Consider the following 24,499-nt stretch of genomic DNA (forward strand, 5'->3'; position numbering starts at 1 on the left):
GTCCATCAATTGATCAGGTTTATTTTGAGATCAGATATGCTAAGTATAGGACCCATACTGAAGCCAGAAGCCAGCAAAGACAGTCTGACAAGAAACGCTCCTTATTTTGATGGTGATATAATTATTACGTTTATGATTATAGTTTCCATACAATATATTTTTGAATAATCTGTAAGGAATTAAATGGTACATTTTTATCATTGCGGAACTTATTTTTTTTCTTTGAGCTCTTGTGTTTTTTTTATCATTTATGTAGGTATCTTTTTTTGTTTCCAATTTATTGTTATAAATTGATCGTTTTCCAAATCCTTAACCAGATTTTGTTATAATATTCAATACATAACAGCCCTATTGTTAAAATCGGCTAAACACCGATTCCTGGTATCCCTATCAAACCGATAAAAAGTTCCATTGTCCAAAATAATGGCGCCCGTAAAATATCTTGAAACAGATAGATGGGGAGACAGAGAGGGGTATAATAATAAAGTTTATTTATCGAAAGGCAAGTGCCATAATCTGTGACGTTATGTAAGATGGCGATTTGTCAATAGCATAGACTAGGAATCCTCTAGACGGAGTTTAGAGCAATTATTTCATGAAACCGATGCTGGTGTTTTGTACAGCAAAAGGTTTACAAAATGGCTACTTATTGGAAGAAGAATTTGTTTTATAGATTTAGATTTAGATTTATTTATTTCAAGATGAAAATTACACTATAAATTTGCTACATTCGTCAAAATTATGTTTATCTTCTCATCATGATCGTCAAAAATTACATTATAAATTTAAAAATAAAAATAATAAGATTAAGATTAATTATGTCTACCAATAAGGATCGTCATGTACAAAGAAAAACATGTCAATTGTATAATTTTGTTATTTTTAACCCGCGACGCAAAGAGAGGGGTGTTGTCTGTGCGAGTTTTCTTGCGGTGGCTCTTAGCTATGTTTGATTAGAAATCGAGCCTGTGAAGAGTAGGTATCAAAATCTCTTTTCCAAAATTATGTACCTAAAGCATTTTTGCCATAAAATAGTTTTTTTGGCATATGGCGCAGGGGTTTTTTAATTTACGTAGTTATATATTTCTATACAAGGTGGTGAGGTAATTTTGTAGAAATACCAAAAGCCTGTCGAGTCATATATACTTCTGTATTTGCACGTCCCGTCCGCCACAATAGGCAGACTTACATACTATGGACATTTCAAGCAATAAGGAATATTTTCACAACACGCGTACAGCCTTTGAATAGTACTTTTCGCATTTGTATCGTAATGTAATATTATGATTGTGTGTTTTAGCGTTTTCTTTTGTTGTATTATAATTAAAGAAATCGCACAAATCGTCAAAAAAAAAGTGGAATATACACAATCTTTATCGAAAATAGGACGCGAAATATGCACAATCTTTATATCGATTTCTTTATAGTTGTTTCTTATGTCAAAGAGCACATTATGATAAATTTATTAGGGTAAAGAAATAATCTCTTTAGGAAATATTATCATGTAACCTTTCAAAATCACATTTCTATTATTTATACCCGCAATAATTCTCGACTACTAAAAATACCGATAAAGAAAAGGGGAGGGTGGGGCAATAAAGGCTCTATCTTTATTACTGACAGATACGTGCGCCCCTATCTCCTCTTTTATTGGGTTTAATAGTGTATTTAATGTCACGTGTTGTGGTTGAAATGTCGCCACAGTTGTGATATGATTTGACGAATTATCAAGTTATGTATTGAAAGGTTAACAATAAAACTTATATTATTTCCGCAGAATACTAGAATTTCGTACGTTGGCCGTATCATACGTGACAAACGCGCATACGGCCCATATGCGTGTTTACCACCGACGTGATATAAAAAATATATATAAAAAGTACGAGTGAGAATAAATTAAAATAGGCCGAATATGTTTTTTAATAAACTAAACATTAACAAATCCTTAAACCATCGATAAACGGCTTATAAGCGCTAAAAATGAATTATAAACATACAAAAATTCATCAAATAATAAATCTGAAATTCAACCCATATAAAACAAAATACCACCACATTAATAAAAAACCAAAGCATTAAATTTAGCGATTCCCAAGTTGCAAATAAATCTCAAATATATTTTACCAACATTAAAATAAGCCAACATAAGGCACCAGCAAAAAGTAAATAATGTCCATTCATAACTTTGCGTACATTAAAATACATTTACCTAATTAAAATCAAGATATTTTATTCGAATGCACCCCTCGGAATTTTAATTCCAACTAATCTCTACTTCAAGTAAATCATCCCCCTAAGGGGTAAGTTAAGACCAGGTTATACAAGGGTGACAAAATCATTATTAAATATTTTGGTAAGTATCACAAATGATCCCCTAAATGTAACTAATAACAAATTTAAATGGGGTCATAAAATACCGCGAATATAAAATTCAATTATTAAAATATACGTAACTGTATACGATACATAAATGTATCTGTGTATTTGATTGGCTAATCAATTTAGAGCTTTATTCAATAAGGATTTAAGTCGTTTATCTATTGTACTCGCTTGACAAAGTCAAATCTCAATATTTGTCACGAGCACTTACCAATATTAAGAAGTTAATTCTGAAGCAGGGGACAAAAATATACTTTGCTCACAAAAGGACACGTGCAAGCTTTGATAAAGAGTTTTCCTCCCTTAAGAGGAACAGTTAATAGCATTTTAAATTGAAAAATGCCACAAGATTTACGTTAAATAAATTGTAGATAATATTGAAAACTTTTCGATTAGGTTAACAATTCCATTGTGTAATGTGAACTAAAGGTTCTTGAAATATTCAATTTAAAAATCTACACAAAAATAACTCGTATCTATGTTAAATTTTTTGTTAATATTCTTTTCTCAATTCATTTTTACAATAACTCTAGAATGAGTAAAATTGACACCAATCCTCAAATCAACAAAATATAAGTAGGTACATAATGGACTAAGATTCGCTTCCGACCGACAATTAGTTTCTCGTATTTATTTCCACGAAAATACGGGTTATTTTCCTTTAAACGTTTTTCCTGTTACACGGGATTGACTGTTAATGTAAATAAATGGAAAATAAATTGAATTTGCCAGTAATTTTGGTGTTTGGAGTGTACCTACTTGGTCCCATTTCGAGAGAAACGACACTCGCTACATCGCCTAAATATTATTGCGTTTGTAATGCTACAATTTGTTTGGTCCTTTATCTTAAAATTTAAGGATAGGTACATACAGGATGTATTCATGAAAGTATCAAATATCAACAATATAAATACAAATACAAATAATTTATTTTACGAAAGTGAGTAAGTATCTATAATGCTAAATGTCGCAAAATTGTATTGAATTGACATCTATCAGCGTGCCCTTCCAGTTTAAAAAAAAATTATACAAGTAGCAAAGATCATTCATCACAGTCACAGTTTGGCGAAATTTTTGTATACCTAGACATAAGTATTTTTTTGAAATAAATAAATTAAATTAAATTAAAATTGTGGTGGTATTCCATCTGTCCAATCTCATGGCATCTCACTGTCTCTCTCAAGCAAAATGTGAGATAAAACACACATTGGAGAAAGAAATTGGACAGGTGGAATACAACCCTTAGATAGGTATACATAAAGTGCGTCACAATCAGCCAGTGTTTGGGTTACCTACAATGCAATATGTGGGAAATATAATGCTCATTGAATATCTAATAAAATATATAATTTAAATAACTTTTGTTTATTAACACACAAAAATAAAAATAAAATCAACATAATAACACTTACAAAACCTACTACACTATGCTACGGGTAAGCCCTAAATCGCCGTCAACGGGCAGGGTGCCCAGAATCTAATAATAATGATATATTGACTGTTTTTTATTCGTTATTATGGAAACGAGCTCCTTTTATTAGAGATAAGAATTTTCTCTAAAAACCCGATGTAATTGGCTGGCACAAAATAATATATGTTTAATGATATTTCGTACACGGAATAACATAAGCCTTCCAGCTAGACCAAAGCTTTTATACGTTTGTACAATATGTACATAAATCAGTACAGCACACTCAGCACTCTTCCCAGCTTCAATTCTCGGAAGCAAGGAGCGATAAAAGGCACTCTATCGGCGCCATCTTTTCTTTATCTTTATTAAATGAACCCTTGTTTAGGCCACTAATGGCTTGGGGTGCTATTCGAACCTATAGTGTCGTAGTCTCGAGGAAACCAGTTAAACTTGAATAATCAGGTCAGGTGAGATTGTGGTCAAATGCTTACCTATTTCTAATAAAAAAAATAAAAAAATAAAATTGTATTGGCTATGATTTAATTAGTTCTTATTATTTATAATATAATATCTCGGATCGTGCGTTTTTGTACCAGTCCAAAGAGAAAATCAACGTAGGTAGTGACGTATCAGGAGCTCAAAACAGTGGCAGAGAGAAGAACAGAATGGCGGTTACCCCATCGACAAGAGCCAGGCTCTTAAAAATTATGATGATGATGAATATAAGTCCGACCACGCTAAATTTGCACCGACTTAACAGTTTTAGCAGTAACCATGACTGTATGACCTTAATTTGCGGTATTTCCGGACCGATACGACTTCAAACCTTCAGGAAAAGAGTGAGGTACATCCCTCTTAACCTAGAACTAGAAGGGTAGAAACGCACTTGCCACCCCTCGTGTTGCAGGTGTCCATGGGCAACGGTAATTGCTAACGATCAGGCGATCCGTCTGCTCGTTTGCCTCCTATATCATAAAAAACTTGATCTTTGCGTGGACTAATTAATGTCTAATTTTTGATCCTCAATAATTCATTCAATAAAACAATAAAAAATTTTGTAATCAGCCTACACAAAGTAGGTATAGATAAATATAATCTTTCGTTGTACTCTATTAAATAAATTTGTTGATAAAATGTTTGCTCCTTATTAGATAAAGAATAACACTATGTCGATTCCTAGAGAGATAGGTATATAGTTAGTAAAAGTGAAAGAAATTATTTTGTATTAATACTATTTTCTATATGTTTTATTTATAATTGCATTGACTTGTTCTAAAAATCCCATTATTTATATTCTCTCAGTGTCCGAGTCCGAGCCTCCCCTATCATGTCGTTATCACAATGATTCATTTCGACACGCCGCCGCCTCCTACTACTGTAGTCCACAAATGATTGAGGGCGTTTTTTTTTGTTGTCCCCTACACTTTTTTTTCGAATTTGGGATTTTTATGTTATTTCTACTCAGAATCACGAGCTCTTTCTATCCTAATAGGAGAAAAAAAGTGTCCCAAAATTTCCATACATTTTTCGATCTTTCCATTCCGCGACCGCCATACAAAGTCTATGAAAAATGGTGACGTAATGGAAATAAAAACCTTAGGACACTTTTTTTCTCCTATTAGGATAGAAAGAGCTCGTTATTCTGAGTAGAAATAACATAAAAAATCCCAAATTTGAAAAAAAAGTGTAGGGGACAACAAAAAAACGCCCTTGAGCTTTTGTAGCGAAAAGCGCCAACAAACAGTGAACCCGCCTAGCGTTCCGCTAGCAGTGAACAATTTCGTTAAAACTCATTTACGACGATAAATAAAAAATCTGCTCTAAGTTTTTCCCGAACATCTTGGAAGGCAGGATTGAAAAGACAAGAGAAGAAGGGAAACCTAGAATAACTTATCTCAGCCAAATAAAAAATTATACGTCGTATGAGGAAATTAAAAGACTGGCACAAGAAAGAAATGATTGGCGATTACTCCACCGACAAGAGCAAAGCTCTTAAGTTATGATGATGATGATGATGAAAAAATCTGATAGGTACCCATTGAATTATTTTCCACCTTCTACTTTTTAAAGCCTTACAATTCTACACTTTTCATTGCAATGTACAACATCTGTAGTCACTGAGCTATGCTAATCTCTTTATCCAACTCAGATCGCCCTCTACACGTAGGGGAGAACGATACACACTGCACACGTAGGGGAGAATAATTGTTGCAGCGTTGCCATTGTTAAGTCTGTGATGCGTGAAACCATAGTGTGTCAAGAAGGTGACATTTGTATTTATGTCCGCCTTGTTTATCTCGGATTTAAATCAGGGATGTTGCGAATATCCGCAACCGCGGAACTTCCGCATTATGTTCGACATCCGCATCTGCATCCGCATCCGCATAACATGGATGCGGATTTAATGCGGATGCGGATGTGGAACAGGTCGGTACAGGAACGTCTTAGCATCGACGTAAGTGCTAGACTGCTAGGTAATTTAGTCATTAGCCAATAAACCTATTAGAAATTAGCAGTCAAGCGTGAGTCGGACTTAATGTACGGAACCCTTGGAACGCGAGTCCGACTCGCATTTGGCCGGTTTTTTGAAATAAAAATGACTAAAATTTAATATTTGACGTTTTTATGTACCTATCTTGACATCCGCATCCGCATCCGCATCCGCATCCGCATCCGCGGATGTGAGCCTTTAAAAATCCGCATCCGCATCCGCAGATGTCCAAAAATCGGCATCCGCAACATCCCTGATTTAAATCGACCAGAAAATGTCACTGCAAAACAAAGTTGTTTTACAGCAGTCGAAAATAGGTCAACGGAATATATAAAATCCAACGTCTTTCGGCAATTTCAATTATTGGATATTTGAACAAGTAAAAGTGACAGTCACAATATTGTGACGTCACGAGATACGTCTCTCTGTTACAACGCTATAGGGTGACTGCTAATAGCTATTGGCCACTATATACATAATAATTGTTTTTTTTTTATTATATTACAAATGGGCTTACTCATGGCCACAGACTAGCCGAGGCGAAGACGTGGTCTACGATGGAGCGAGCCTGCCCAGAAGGTGCCTGTTCACCCTTGATTTGAAGGTTGCCGGGTTATATGTGCTCGAAAATATAGACGCCGGCAAGGAATTCCATTCCTTGGCAGTACGCATAGGAAACGAGGAAGCAAAGCGCTTTGTGCGAATTGGTGGATCCGTTAGGAGTGGCCACTTTACTATGTAGTGGCCAATAACTATTGCAGTCACCCTAGTAAAACAATTTTAAGCCTTTACAATGAAAAGCTTAATTAGACTTTAATTTAAATAGCCTATTTATATAAGTATCCAGTTAAAGTAAGTTTTGTCTGTAGTAAATCGTTAAATTACTAACAATCAAACTGTAAAAAACGTTCATGGTACATTTATTTGCGTATGTCTCCAAGTTGCAGAATACAAAAAATTATAACAGCAGCATTTAAAGCTTAAAAGCATTTCCACAAGTCAACCATCCGAACTTTCCTGCAACATCTGTGTGTATTGGACTGTGTTCTAATCTCTTTATCGTGGGGTCACCCCGGGACTTATCCCGCCCGTGAATTATTGGATGTGCACCTTATTCGATAGTTTCGTTTTTTATAGCTGACGTGACGTCATTATTACGACCCCTATTTGATACGCACGAGGTTCGGATTTGTTGTTAACAATGCATGTTAACACGTATTTTTACATTTATAGCCTTTACAAGAATGCAAGAGGGAGATTTGACAAAAATTATAAGATTTTAGGAGCCCGATTCAGACTTAACTACTAGTAACGGTTTGATCTTATTTTGATACGACCTTGAAGATCGCTCACGCTGAATGATTGAATTTGATTTGATTTGTATAATAATCCAATATTATTATGGAATAATAACATCAATAAATTGCTCTGATAATTAGCTTAAGATAATTTATAAGTATGTTACGAAGTGCTTGTTGCTAGGCCTACATGAATAAAGTACATTTTGACTTTGACTTTGACTTTGAATGGCGCATGCGAAATAAAGTGAAAGTCGTGCGTGAGACGCGCGCCAAATAACAAAACGATTGTCAAGGTGGTATCAAAACTAGCTGAAAACCATAAAAAATTGTTAAATTATAATCGACATATTTTCCATTGGCTCTCGATGCAGATGCAGTAGATAATGTAGGTAGGTAACAAATATTTATAAAACACATTTTACCGCCTTTCTGAAACATGAATAAAATGCAGGCCAAAAAACAATAGAGCAATGTCCGAATAAAACTCGCCCCATTGCGTAAAAATATCGACAAAACATTTACCACAAATCTACGAATCCTATAACATAACAAACACCCCAACGTTATCCAAAACGTTTTTCGTTACGAATAAAAATCACCTAAAATCAGAATTCAATAACATCGTATCAAGTTAAGTATTGATAGAGACTTGCGATGTTTTGAAAGTGAGCGTAAAGGATTAACATAATTGTCAGAGAAAAAGTGACGAATATTGGGAAGTGTCCAGAAACGGCAGTGTCACATTTCCAATGATGGAAACCAAAGGCCTTTATCCTTAACACATTCTACATAACACTTTATTACAAAGGAAATAAAGTTCCTTTTAAAGTGACGATAAAAGTTTCAGTACAAATGCGCACAAATTTATTCTGTCCCGTTGAAATGCTTTTTATGTCAATGCTAAAAGGTTTATGTTTGGCTGGCTCAGCTGTATTGGCTTTGTTCTTCTCGATTCTATTCCCACGCACATCTTTGCTGTTATCTTGAACTGTGTTATTTAAGACTTATGATTCATTTTCGTTTCTAAGAGTTTCGGGATAAGATTGTAAAGTGAAATGGTTTTGTTTTTTGTAAATTAGGTCACGTCTCTAAGGCGTGCATGCCTCTAAACTAATGTATTTACTAGTATATTGATTTGTCCACGAAAATCCTATTTCCCTGTTTGTATTATTGTGTTTTATTCAGTCTGATACAATTTGTGTCCTTTATATGTGCCATAGTAAAGATAAATTGGGTAGCGTGATTCGTTTATGAATCTGTAACGGTACATATATTACGAGTATGTCTTGAGGATTATCTTAATGATTTGAGTTACATACTGTATAAAAACAAGTGAAGTGCGAGCCGGAACCCTAAATATAGTATCGACATCCTATTTGTAAATTTACTACAAACATACCTTGCGAATCCAAATTGAGCAACTCGTGCTAGACGGTCAGAGGTTGCAAGTGCATTGTCAGCCTTTAAAATGAATGAACGATCTTTTCTTGAAGGTTTGAAGGTCGCATGCGTTCCGGTCTGGAAACACTGCGTGCGATAGTTCACTCCGCAGTTTAACTGTTCATCATGTATATTAATCTCTTTTCATTCACTTTCCACTCTTTACTTAGTTCAAAATGTATTTCACAAGAATTATTGTTCTTTCAACTCACACAAATGCCACTCAATATTACTTCAATAATAAATGCCGATCGGCTCCGTCTTATTTGACTTATGAATTGAGAAAATATATATTTATAGGAAGATTCTGGAGGCGCACGAAATGTAAAATACATTGAAAGGGCATTAGCAAGGTTTTGTTCACTTTGATGCCAACATTACTTTGCGGTGATTTAATACTTTTCCTTATAGATCACGATTACATTTAGATATTTGGTGGAAATCGCAAAAGTTTATTTATTTTGTCGTATGGCATTATTACATAGCAACGCATTTAGAATTTATAAATTAATTTCCAATACACCTAAGCCCGTACCATGAGTCATTGACAGTGTAAAAACTGACATAAACGCTTTCGAGAACGTAATTTACTTTCTATATATCTCGCTCGTATTCGCATATTAGTGCAAGCGAGATATAGAAAGTAAATTACGTTCTCGATAGCGTATATGTCAGTTTTGACACTGTCAGTCACTCATGGTACGGGCTGGTGTCAATTTCATTCGATAGCGTGACATGACGTACGCGTTTGTGTTAAGTGTCATTTTGTTTGGTATTTCTAGTTTCCAAAACGTCTCGCTTGTCACTTTAGACAAAAGTAGACAATATCATGATAACGCAAACGCGACCGTTCGTCACGCTATCAAAAGTTCTTCAGGTTCTTTACCCAATGAGAAATGTTTTCGCTCATCGCAATAGTTTAAACCGACTTACGTACACATTTTCTTGCAATGCTTACTTCTTCCATATCTACAATCATAATATAGAATTAAGTATTTAAACATTAACGCAAATCCAAATTCATCCCCACACTTGGCAAGTGTAACATGCCAGAATCTATCTATCATGTTATCATTATATGTAAACATAGTATTATTCTATTTTTAAATCGGCTAAATTTAATTCTTGTTTCTCACGGTAATTGGAGCAGCTATTTTTCGTCTCATATCTTAAATAAGCCGAAGTGACTGAAATTCTAGATAAAGTTTTGAAGGGCCTGGTGATTTATAGTAAACCAATTTATTAAGATACTTGTTTATAAAATAATTTGAACTTTATTTCAATGTCATAAAGCTTTTGCATTATAAAACATTGCCTAAAAATTAGATTGGTTCTCTTAGCTCAAGTACTAGGTTCAAATTTCGACTAACACTTCGCACGTCATCATAAAAATGAATGAGATATGTTTGTTTTGGTTAAAATATTCTATGCAAAACTGAACCATATTATAAAGAATTAAGAAAGGGCGGAGCTCTACAATAAATGGCTCATATAGAAAAACAAAGACGATTAGAATAGAACGGCCATATGCGGGTCGGGCTTGCGTTCCGGGGTTCCGTACATTGCGCGGTTTTTGGCAATCTATTTTTTATATTAAACGTGAGTGAAATATCTAAGCTATTTATCCTAAAATTATAAAAAAAGGAATATATTTAAGGTTCTTGCAATGAACTCTTTTGTTTGATATGCAATGCGATATAGTTTGAAGATATTTAATTTGAAATTTTCTTATTTACTCCCCAAAAACGGCATCTATATTTGGGATTCATTTGTTTACAATACATGTTTGACTTTGAGTCACAAACTTACATATGTGTGCCAAATTTGAACTTAAATAATCCAGTAGTTTTGGAGAAGGTGGATTGTGACGGACGGATAGACGGACGTACGGGTGGTCCTACGGGGTTTCCGTTTTTGCCTTACTCAGTACGGAACTCTAAAACAAACTGAGGTGTCAACCCACAGCCGTCATAATAATATTTTAAACCACACCCATTAAGTAGGTCAAGTTAGACCTTATTTTAATTAGTAAATAGGGTTAAATTTGTATGCGATTATGAAGTTCAGCATTGGTTTGAGGTATACCAATGAGGGCAAAGGAACTGGGAATAGCGGGGAAGCGTCGTGGCATGGTAGGGATGTTTATAAGGAATTGCACAAGCATTTTCGAGGCCTTCAGCAGTCCGTTGGAACTGGTTCAATAGTGTAGGTGGTTAGGTTAATCTAGGTTACCTATGTTGTGTCCTGGCCTGGACTTTGCTAGAATCTTATGATGCTGGTAGAGTTTGGGTTGGAGCATAATATAACGTAACTTGTTGTGGGTTTTTATTTGATAGTTTTAGAAAAGTTCATTTAATTTGTGTTAATTTTGAGGGTTTTATTGTTTATTGGTTTGTAGATTAGACAAGCGCTAGTATTTAAAATTGTACTAAGTGAAGTCTAAACTATTGATCAATAGACTTAATAAGATTATAAAGTTTGTGTTGTTCATAGTGCCATTCATAGTGAATTTAAATTATTTTATTTGTTTATTGATTTGTGCTCAGACAAGCGCTAATGTATGTGAATATATTGGTGAAGTTTAGGTTACAAATCAATAGTACTAAAGGTTTTAAAGTCATGTTTAGTTTTCAGTGCAATTTATTAAATTTGTGATTTAATTGTGTTTAATATATTTAGTGTTTTGACTTGGATTATTTTAGTGATATTTAACACCGAAATGATCTTGGTTGGAGGACTTTATATATTAATTTAAAGTAGTTTTGTGATATATTTCATAGCTATCTTATATAAATTATGGGGTAGACAGAACAAGTTCTAATTCAGCACAGTGCTGGGTGGTTGGAGAAATAGGGCGGGTAACCAAACGGTGTCAACTACAGCCCTAGTTCACTAATTGCGGATTTTTGATAAATACCAGGTGGGACCTGGCAGTTCCTGCGTTTATTAAGACAGGTTTTACCCCTGGAATCTGGACGATTTGGGTTGTCAACTAGACTTCTTAAAAAAGCCAGGTTCTAGTCCAAATATCCCGTATCTATATACTTATATATTCACTTTTATATTACCCTTTTCCGGCTATATATCCGCTGTCCCAACCCCCTGTGTGGATATATTGGCCAGCACACGAGGAATAGGATCTAGACTAAATCGAGCTTCCTCACTCGTCTTAGTTAGCTGTAGACTAGAGATTACTCATTGCACATCGAGTAATTACGCGAGTAAATTAAATGTGTATCCCGGGATACTAGTTTGCAAATATATCGGTAGAATAGTTGGTTAGTTTAGCTGTTAGGGCTAGGTTTTATATTTGTTTGGCTTAGGGAATGTAGGATTAATCTAGGTTTATAATTTTCATTTAACAAAGCCATTAGATATTCACAGTAGATAGCTAGGATCCCTATCGATACATTTGATATGGCTATTATAATTGTATAGTATGATTATAATTATGGGTTTATGGGTCATAATCACAATAGCAATAGCTAGGATGTAGTGTGGGGTTAGGGATTATTAGGATTTTATTACATATACTTATTTATGACTTATTGACAAACTTGACATATCTACTTATGACTTTAAATATATTTTGGTCCTTTGCAACGCTACTGGTAGAAATATATTGTGGGAAAAACTAAAGTTAATAACCACAATATACTGTAGTATTGTAGAGTCACTTTGCTTATGAAAGAAATATTTATTTTGCCTGTCCCTTGGCAGTCTGTATGACGATTTCATTCTGTTTTCTACAGATCTGTAATTTTCACACTTGGCCTTAAAAATACAAGGTCATATTATTATTGAAATATATCAATGAGTGGTTTGTCTGGGCTAGGTCGAGGCAGATGCAAGACCGTAGTTTATTTTGGTCCGAAAGTGTGATTCAGAATGACTACAACAACGGTCTAGATAATATCATTTCATTGTATACTAAAATATGTTTACTACAAAATTACAGTATTCTGGGGATTTAGAGTGGATCAAATACAGCTGCTCTACTACCAGTATTTTGTTATGTTAAATTGTCCCTTTGATGTCCTCTCAATGTTGACGAAAAATGTCACAAAATAATGACTTGGTCAAATGGTGAAGTAGGCCAGTCATTATAAAAGATGTCCCTTCTGGACAACAAAATAGTTCCTTCCGAACTGGGGCGGGGATTCTGACCTGCAACTGGATGATGATCACGGGTGTCGCGGAGGCGGAGCGACATCTATACCCCAAAAACAAAAATGTTTGTAATTGTGACATTTATTAGAATTCATTCTGACATTGACCAACTGACTATTACATTTGACAGACTTTACTTACTTTGACATACTTTACTGACAATTTTACTATGACATTTCTCGGACATACTTAATTATGACATTTTACTATTGACTTTTTGTTTACATCATATTACAGACTTAGTCTGACTAAGACAAACATTACTAAAACTTGTAATGATCTTTCTTACACCTCGGACATGTGTTACTTTGACATAGTTCAAGGGTTAATTATTATTTGACATTATTAGGATTTATAGGCGTAATATTCATAACTCTTTCCTTATATGCGAAAAGGATTTCGGTTACTATTAGCGGTTACGACGAAGGGTTCTACATAAACACTAAACGATCATTTGGCCAATTTACTGATCCAATTCAAGATATTAACTTATTTAATTAGTATTGTTTTAGGTTAATAACATTATTTTTATATTTATTAATAAAGGTATTTACGGATTGCGGTATTTTAAAAGGGTTTTAGAATTTTAGATTTTCTTATTGGAATTTTTAGTGTTTTAGGCTAGTCTAGATCTATCTAGGTAAGGTAAAGTAGGGTTAGTTGAGTAGAGAGGTGGGAGAGTGTTACACAAGGCAAGTAAAAATTACGTAATACTGCGAACCGTACATTTAATGCGTATATATAACATATAGCCCCGCGGGATTATGAGCAATAAGGTTACAAATAGCGTCGGCAGAAACGATTAAAGCGCTGTTTTATGTTCCAGGCCAATCCGAACGTACCTACACTCGTATGCTGACATCAGAGTGATATCTGAATGATTTTATTTTGTTATTGTCTGTCTCGCTCGCGCCAATACATGTACGGAGAAGTACGAGCGAAATGAACGATAACTAAATGACATCAGTTAGATATCAGTCTCATATCAGTGTACGTTCAAACTGCAGGATTAGTGGCTACGTCTTTGAAGTTATGTTTGTTTTTATGGATATAATCATATCAGTAGAACAAGTGAAGAATGGTTGGAATCTAATTTTTAACTTTTAATATTCAGTGCTTTTTATTGGCACTTCCACTAATATTACTACTGTTTTAATGTTTCCCATGGTTCTGCTTTTACAAAGTTTTCATATGAAGTAAAAGAATCAGGTGCCACATTTTAATTTCATTTTATTCATCTGAATTATAACATGGGCTGTGTTATTCTTTATTAAATATATTTTACTAAATTTACTGTAGGTAATAATATGTCGTTAAATTCAACTTTTTGCAGCTACCTTTTGGGACCGTGACGTCTCGGAAGACAGCATAAATATCATCATCTAACAAAATGATCAACATTCATTTACAAAATTTAAATGTGTCTAGGCGCGCATATAAATCATGGCTAAAATACACACGCTAACCCATAAAACCCTAAAAACTCAAAACCACTCACAACATCAAAATATTAAATCAACGTAATTTAACTCGTCGCTTCTGCTACCACTCCCTCGTAGGTAAATTCGGGAGCAAAATTGGGTAGTCATTTCATAAATTGCATTTGACCCGCGGATATATATTAAATTTATATTCCCGTATATTTATATTATACGATCTTCCGGTCGATTATATTTGGGTGGAATTAAAAGTCAATTCCAGTTTATTGAAGTGATGTAATTCTGTAATCCAAGGGATTGGTTCTGGGGATTCAATTATGTGAAATGATTTGGCCTCAATTTGCGTATATTTATCATCTACGCCATATTGCTTTTCTGACTTGCGCATTTTGCATGCTTTAAGACTGTTGACTGTTGATTGTTATTTAAATCCTTATTAAAATGTATTCTGACTTTAAGACCGTGAAATTACGCTTTTCACGGTGGTTAATAGAATGTTAAGTGGTACTTATTAGTTTAAATAAGTTGATAATTATATATTATGAATAGTTTGTTAAATATAGTGCCAACTAACACTAACTATGTACCAATAAAACAAATAGGTACAGTCACCTGCAATAATATGTTACACTACGAAGGCCGCAAAAATATCTGACAAGATCTTATTTATAGAGCCATAAGAGCGTGTCACATATTTTGGTTGTCTTCGAAGAGTAACATATTATTGCAGGCGACTGTTATGTACATCTTGGTTTTGAAGTGGGCGCCTAGACGAAATGTGCCTAGGAAGGTACCTCTACTTTTGTAGATAAATATAAAAGTTTCAAACCTAGGTACATATTTCTCTTTTCTAAGTTATTAAATAACATCACAAGTTTAATGATACTTGTTTCAAAGATTGTACGTGCAAAAAGTTGAAGAGAAAATAATGATGTCCTTTTTACGACGGATTTTATCTATAGAAAAATAGCATGAAAAACGGAAGATTTCTGAAATTCTACTACTGTATTTTAGTTACGATTTCATAACGAAGTCATGTACTAATTTTAATTATTAATAAGCAGAAACGTCTGCGAACGGCTATTACTTAAACTTAGAATTAATTTAAAAGATAAAAAAATACTGCCTTGGGTGTGACTTGAACTCACGGACGTTTCTGATTGTTAAAAATTAAAATTAGTATGGGTAGCACATTGTAACTGGTGAATTTCCAATATGACTTGGAACTCCGGTAGCCGTTTAAAAAATGTATGTTTTTACGGTAGATGTCGCTCGGCTCCCTTGACCCATATGGTGGAAAGATTTGCTGGCTATGGATGAGGTCTTGGTGGCTCAGATGGCAGAGCGCTGGAGTATCGATCCAGAGGCCGTGAGTTCAAGTCTCACCCAAGACAGTAATTTTTCCACTTTTAAATTTATTCTTAGTTTAAAGTCACATACAATCAATACCATAAGTGCATTATTTGCGCAAAACAAATAAACACGATACATGCATTCAGAAAAACTTACGTGGCAAACATAATACAATTGACATTGACAATAATCCTTATACTCGTACAGGTCAATTCGAACGTACTCAGATCAGAATGATTATTTTAATCATGTTATTTAGTTCTAGTGTGAGGGCTATTGTTTGTACATAAATTTAATGACTAATGTCTCTTGTCGTGTCAATTTGGAAAAATAAATATTTGTATTTGTATTAGTTGTCGTGCAATTCGCTCGTACTTATCCGTACATTGAAAATTACATGGTATTTAACAATGTCACAATGCTTCCAAATAACATGAATTCACAAAAAGATCGTCAGATTGTAAACAATAATACATTAAAATAATTAAGAATTAAGTAAAAAATATAAAACAATCAAATAATCATAATAAAAATTAAAAGTAAAAGTTAAATACAGTAAAATGAAATGTCAGAGCATAATAAACATACTAAATACAATGTCAAAAAATTACCTATGTATGTCAAAATATAAACTATGTCAAAAAATTATCTCTTGCAGAGTATAAAGCGGTCAAAATGTATATAATGCTAGGGCACCCTAGTTAATATAATGTCAGAATAAATTATAATATTGCAAAGTCAAATTAAAATTCCCAATTAACAGCTAAAAACAATAAAAGATAAAAAACAATAAAAACTAAAAAATAACAATGTCAGATTAAATTATAATAGAAAAATACTTACATTTTAATCGCGTTTCATGTCAATGTATTCATTAACGGATTTATTGATGTCAACGATTTGTTTTTTTTTTTATTTGACGCACGATAACGAAATAACATGATTCGAATATAATTCTGATGTCGTGTACGTTCGAATTGGCCTGATAGTCCATCCAATCTTATATTGATCTCTGTCATAACGACATTAGGTACAAATTCCATTAATAGCTAACACGTAAACGTTTATTGTATTATACGTAACAGGAAAACTGCTTACGTCACTAAGGTAATTAAAATAGCGAGCAGAAAGTGATGACGTCACTGCATTGCGTGCGTTGGAAATGGTAAAGGTTTAGTTATGTGGCCTAAAGGCCAATTCGAAGGTATGTACGAGTACGTACACTGATATCAGACTGACATCTGACGTCATTCAGTTAAAGTTCATTTCGCTCGTACCTGCCCGTACATGTATTTTTCTACTCCCGTACTTTTATTTGTCATATAAAGGGTCGTGCACATCAGCGGCGGCTGGTAGCTATGTATTATGGGTGTTCACTCACAATAAAAAACAAAAACTAAACCTACACATTCAATTAACCGTCGCAAAGTACCTAGATGTCGGTTTCCGTCCACCCGGTCATTGAACTCTCTCATAGATTTTCGGTATTACGAATATCTTGACGACCGATAGACGCCAACTGCAGTTAATTTTACAAATGGATGTAATGTTTTTATTTAAATTTTATGGAAAGATGTACTAAATTGTTAACACACCTACTTACTTATTTCGCTCCAAACAAACTCACCGCACGTCGCCCGCGCCCGAGCCAAACACAAAACATATACTTTAAGTAACACGAAAAATAAAATAAGCTAGTTACTTTTATCACATTCACACAACACAACCACGGTGTTTTTGCATATTGATCTGAATAGTAAATATATAAGTTTTTTTTTTACTAACATTGTTACGAAAGTTCAAGGTCGTCCATAATTGAACTCGAGTCGATTTTGTAAACTTTTTCACATTCTTACGTTAAATTCATTAATTTTTAAACACCTCACAACAAACAAATTATGTGCTTTCGCTGTTTAAACTCTTGTTTCATTATTTATAATGAAAAAAAAAGCCAAAATTGCATTCCCGCCTTTAAAATTGACTGAGGTCTGTTTAGAAACAAGTGACAACAACAACATGAACATGGCGCGCGGGATGCGCGCGCAAGGTCAACCGGGCTCGGAGCGCCGCACCGATTTTGCCTGTTCCCTCATAGAAAACGTTCTGTTTCACCTGCGGACCTGTGTCGAAACTTCTCTTTCGCTCTTATTGAATTTCCTATTGATCGAATGTACTAAATCTTTTTCCATAGGAGCGCAATCCAAAGCGCTCCGCTTCGCGCGTTACCTTTGACTTCTATGAAATTACGCCGAGTAGGTAGTGGTGAGCTGTCTATAAACTTATAATGAATAAAGGTTATTATTTAATTGGTAAGTATTGAGTTTTTTTACGATAGATCTTAAATAGTAATATATTAAATAGGTGGTATAATTACATTTTGATTATTTATGGGAGTGCACCGCACAAGCGCTCCTTAAGGCCAGCCGCACCTGGTGCACATATCTTTAAAACCCTACCTTAAAGTTGCCAAGACAATTCTATTCCCCAAAAACGCATTTGTGCATACACGCAGTATCTTTTTGGCACTTTTCGATACTTCGTGTAATGACCACTTAAAAAATATTGTATGAAATAAGAGTACATTGTTGCCAACTTTATTTTAAATGTCACCTCTGACAAATAAGTGAACCATAGACACATTTTTTTATTTTTCATCAGTATTTTTCCGCCCACCCTCCATTCTTTGCTAGTTCTTGAATGAAAAATACTCGGAATAATAAACCAACAGGAACCGCCATTAACAGGCGTTCCCCTCTGCCAAAAGTCTGCGGCCGCCGGTCAAGGAGGTTATATAAAACTAGTTGCCATACGTCATACGCCATTCAGCAAACGTCAGTTTAAGCGGAATGTTAGGAGCAGAAAATGCCGAATTGTAGCATTTGCTCCTGTAAAAACCGATCGGAAACATCTAGCGTACTTAAAGGACACGTTTCTTTTCATATGTAAGTACTATTACATGTAAATATTATCAAATAGTGCACTAATTTAGCAAAAAACTAAAAAACATTGTCAATCTGAAAGTGATACCACTTCATGGTACTAGATCTAATTTAGGGTAATATTTAAAGAGGACTTTCTAAATATTCATTAGGTATACCTAACTTCTAATTTGTGTTGCTTATTATTATATAATTTATATAACACATTATTTTTCTATAACACCTTATTTTTATATCAACATAATCCATTCAATCAAATAAATAGTATAAATCATAAATAACGTGATATTACCGATATAGGCTCATTGTGCTAGTTTCCGTCCATGCTCTAGTTTTCGTCCACATGACAGATTAGCAAATAACATATTTGATATTTAATTTACTACTTGCCAAATACATTTTTTATGTAGATAGATATATTGTCTCGACATTAAGGATTGTATTAAGTCCAAATTTGTGCAGCAATGTAGATTTATATTCAATTTCGTCAAGTGGACGAAAACTAGAGCTGGACGAAAACTAACGCACCTACCCTACTACTGTTTGAAAATTAATTTTTCTCTTAGTTTCTATCGTATATTTTTTATTTGACATGTCCAATATTTGTATTGTATTTTATTTATTTTAAGGTATTTACTGCCGACTTTTTTCCATAAATAGGCACTTTTAATTTATTACTCTGGTATCACTCTACCATAGTTAGTGATGAGACACCATAAAAACCAATATCGATAAAATCTATATGAACATTATAAATATATTGTTATTTTGATTTATTTTTTAGATTTCCAAAAGATGCAATAAATTTTAAACATAAGTAGTTTTCAGCTTATCAAGCCATCCAAAACCTAAAAATATTGCAAGATTAGTCACGTTTTAAAGATCTAAGAACTGCATAAGTAAGTTTGTAATTCCATATAAATATATGCTATTACAGAGTTACTGTTGCAGTTCCTACAAATAGTAGGTAAAGTAAAGGTACACTACGATGTATGTACGATGTGAATACGAATAAAGATGTGTTTAGTTATGATATGTGTATACATAGTATGGGTATGAGTACCCGAAAAGAAGGACTGTCTACAAAAAGAGATGAGATCCCATCAAAAACATTACATGTAAAAAGGTGCAAGTCTCGCAACGCTTCTACTACAAAAAAGTTTTGACATGTAATGCTAATGTGAAACCAAGTCGGTTATTTTAATCAGTGCCAGGGGATGTTAAAACCGTATCAATAAGATATATTTAATTTGTAATACATATACTGACTTGGCAATCGCACATAATGCTTTACTCGTACCGTACTCGTAAATACGTGTAATGCTCAAACTGCAATTAGTGCTAGCGTTATGTTCAATTAGAATTATTTTTAATAGGTGACGATGATCCTTATGTCATTATGCAGCCGTGCGATGGCCAAGTCATTATACGTATTACAAATTAAAGATATCTTATTGATACGGTTTTAACACCCCCCGGCACTGATTAAAATAACCGACTTGGTTTCACATTAGCATTACATCTCAAAACTTTTTTGTAGTAGAAGCGTTGCGATACTTGCACCTTTTTACATGTAGGTAATGTTTTTGATGGTTATAATTGACTAAAGCAGACAGTTATAATTCAGTCAATAAAATATCGACAAGTCCCTCGCACTTCTAGGTTTACTTAAAACTGACATCATGTCGTTCACGGACAGGGTTGTCTGTGTTTGTTCTTGTATTTGTGTGAATATAGTTTATGCTAGTGTTTGATAATTTTGTCGTGTGCGTGTGTAGCGACGCATGCAAAAAATGCATTAGTGTTTACATTATTTGTGTGCGTTCCTCGCCCCCCGCGCCGAAAACGGCAGAATTTTTCACATAGAAATTAGTGCGTGTCACCACTCCATATTGGATTATTACTCCGAGGAAAAATATTTGTTTAATTTACAATATTATTTCAAAGTGCTTTCTCGTAGAATAAGGATTGTGTGCAACGTTATTTAACTGAGTCAAAAAATACTCGTGGCGCCTTAAGCCGAAAATTGTTACTTACGCCACTCGCATTTATTGATCTCTCTTAAACAACGGTTGCATAAAATACTATAATGGCGCGGGCGAGACGCACGATAAAGAAATTATATAAATCAAATATCATTCTGATAATATCAGAATAAGTTCGAATTGGCCTGTTAGACGCGTGGCGCCCTGAACATGAACATCATACAGACGTCCCGATTTGAACAATGCTTGTAAGATGTGACAGCGATACCGATGTTTTTGTTTGACAGATAGGTATCGTATCGCAGTGACACCATATAAACATTGTTCGAATTGGGCCGTAACAAACATCACTGCAGTTAAATTAAAGCTTAAAAAAAAGACAATGTAACTACCATCCGTTTCAAATGAATATGTCGACCCAGCGAAATGACACTTTAAATCAGAACGCATGCTCAATCCGGAACAAAAAGAGTAAGTAACAATGTGACGGTTCTGTAATTAAATTCTCTATTCTCTGAGTTGTGCGCTTTTGCCCTCTTGCCGCATTATACGAGGCTGAGGACGGACTTTTTTTAATTTGTGGGTTACGCGTTCGAATGCTGAGTTTTAATCAGGATTTTCATACAAAGCGATAATTGGAAATCATTTTTGATCTGTTATTACAAATTAATTCTTGAAGTTTTATTTTACGATTCAAAAGTCAATAATTTGTGTAGTTTTACATAAATATTAATATATAAATTATACATTTTTGAGCATGTTTTAGTAAATACGCGCCGTAACTTTTACCTATAAATTATTGCGATGGTTAAAATGAGTTAATTTTGAAATAAAATGATCTCTGAGTATAAATACGATCCAGGATTTAAATAAATAAATATTTACATAAATATTTGGTGATAATCTTATACATATCAATCTATGTCTCAGGTACAAAATATCCATGATAAAATCACCAACAAATTCCCTTACAAGGATTCGAACCCGGGACTTCCTACGTCGTAGGCACGGTTAAATACTACCAACTCGGCTAGAAAGACGTTACTATGTATAAAACACTTCCAAACATTTAAACAATCATTCCAAGAGGCTTGTAGAGATCGTTTTCAGTCCTGTATACTATCAGTCACTGTCGAACGACCCCTGATTTTATCAATAATTGCCCTAATGTATTACAGTAAGGATTATTGTGTCACGGGTGTTTACAGAAGACTGGCGTTTACATAGATATACATACACTTTAAATGATTACTTCCGTTTTTCCGTCTATGTTTGTTTTCAAAGGCAGGTTCCGTATTATAAGTCTTTCGGTAGTATTTTATGTTTGGTACAAAATATTTTAGCCGCAAAACTTGCAGCCATTAAAGTAAGTGCTGTAAAGGGTATTTGTCAAAAAGTAATATAAAATATAGTATTTGTATTGTATCAAAAATGTAAAATTAAAAAAAAAAACAGAATGAGCAACAACAAAAACATGGCGCTAGTGCAGGGTGGAGGTAGACGGGTTAGGTATGGCTGTATGTCATTGAGACCGAAGAAATGTTGGATGGGTTTGAATTTGTGCCGTGTCCCACGGATACGCATGCGGATTATCGAAATCATAATTTTGGATCTTAGCCAGCCCATTACTACACTAAGGGATCTGTCCCAACCGTCAGCGATGGCTTCACCGAGATGTTTGATGAAGGTGGACATTTGTATTGTATTGTGGTGTTGTGCGACCCCATACATTACATGATAACTATGTTTTTTACCATTTACTTTAGCTGTCACATTGCAAACAATATGTCGCACTGCTACTCTTCTTAGTTTGCTTTTATTTATGGTACGTACGCAGTTAAAATAAACAACTTATAGATAAAAATAAAAATAAAATGTTCTAGACACTTTATTTAGTTCGTAAACAAAATTGTTGATGCTGTAAACAAAGCCGCCATTATTTTTATAAAACGCAAACAGATCAACTAATTGTATAATATTGGCTGTTCAGACCTAAACCAATATTGGATGGAAAAATAAATCTTTTATAATAAAATTGTTGTGTCAAGCGCCTAGAGTCCGGCTAAGCCAACTTTGCACCGATTAGAATAGAACAGGGAAGGGGTGACATTATAAACGTCATATTTTCATAGGAATTTGACATTACCACACTCTGTCATTGCAAATCCCACGCAGATTTAGCATGGTTTGACTTTAAATCGAATTTACAGGTCCCTGGAATAGACTGATTGAACCATAATTAACAGACTGATTAAAGTCACGCTACAGAGATCTATGAAACTTCCCATACAATCAAATTTAGCGAACGCTTTAACGGTGACAGACGGTTCGGTGCAACCGACCTTAAATCTCGTACACTCAATAAATTGATTATAGTTAGAAACAAATCCGTAAGCATCTATGTGGCTAACCTAAAGACCCTAAGCCCTAGGTTGTATTTTGTGGGTAATTGTCTTAGTTAATGGTTCTTCTACTTATAGGTAACAGGATCCATAAACAACTAAGCTCCAACCACCAATCATTATAATGTGTCAAACTTGGCACCGCGTTCACAGTTGTTAATAGAAACCGTAGTATACCTATTGAAACATATTTATGCTAAGTCACTCATGTAATTTCGGTCGATTTGATTACGTGAGTCCTGTTAGGAATATGTTATAATATTTCAGAGTCTCACGGCAGATTATTTATAGTACATTCTAAACATCCGATACATACACGGAATAAGCGTACCACTACCCCTTGCTGCGGTATCGGATACACTCCGTCTGGTCCTTTACCGTCGTGTCTGGCAATAACAGATCATGTACCATACACATTGCCAAATAGACTAACGTAATAAGACAGCGACCAAGAACCATCGTTATGTAGCATAGCTGGCACTCTCAAGGTCACATTTTGTCGTGTCTCAATTCAGTTAGAAATATCAGGCCGATTCCAATAGGCCTGTATGTCTTATAGGTAGACTAGAATACTGCTACGGAAACTACTCGTTTCACTTTGGCAAACATGCAGAGTTAGTATAATAAGCGCACTATATCATAGTGTTATTAAAACTTTAGGCAAATGCCGCGAGTTGTGGGTAGTTCGCGCGTGCTGTTCGACAACGGATAGAATAACAGTAGGTCTGTTTTTAAGGACTTGTTATATCAGGATAGGATTACGCTAGACTCAGATGGCTGTGGGTCATTGGCTCAGTCGCATATTTACTAAATTATATTAGGAATATAAATTAAATGTTATTAATAATTGTAAATAAAATGACTTGTAAATGTAAAATATTTACCAATAAATATCATATCATATCATATCATATCATATCATATCATATCATATCATATCATTGTATCAAACTAATTACCTATAGAAGTGCTTGATAAAAGTGCATAAAGATGACAGGGACGGTTTTTAAACCTATCGGTAATCTTGTGATTCATTCGTAGCCATTTTGTGTTCAAAATTATACCTCTTCAAGCATTTATCTCTTCTTTTCTGTGTGTTATTTGATATAACTGTGGCCCGTTTATCAGAAGCTTGTAACTAGTAATTCAAGTGGAAGTCCCTTTCTAACAAATGCTGTCAAAAAGTGAC

At 34.2% G+C, this 24,499-nt stretch overlaps 1 protein-coding gene and 1 non-coding gene across 3 annotated transcripts in view; one reads left to right on the forward strand and one right to left on the reverse strand.

Annotated features, from left to right (window-relative positions):
• LOC134658781 (hemicentin-2) overlaps window positions 1-24,499 on the reverse strand; it is a 559,330-nt gene that overhangs the window by 473,564 nt on the left and 61,267 nt on the right. The gene's annotated exons all lie outside the window — the stretch shown is intronic.
• Trnad-auc (transfer RNA aspartic acid (anticodon AUC)) lies at window positions 15,953-16,025 on the forward strand. Its single transcript has one exon. It is a non-coding gene; the product is annotated as a tRNA-Asp (tRNA).

This window comes from Cydia amplana, chromosome 23 (assembly GCF_948474715.1).
Source record: "Cydia amplana chromosome 23, ilCydAmpl1.1, whole genome shotgun sequence".
Lineage (NCBI taxonomy): Eukaryota > Metazoa > Arthropoda > Insecta > Lepidoptera > Tortricidae > Cydia > Cydia amplana.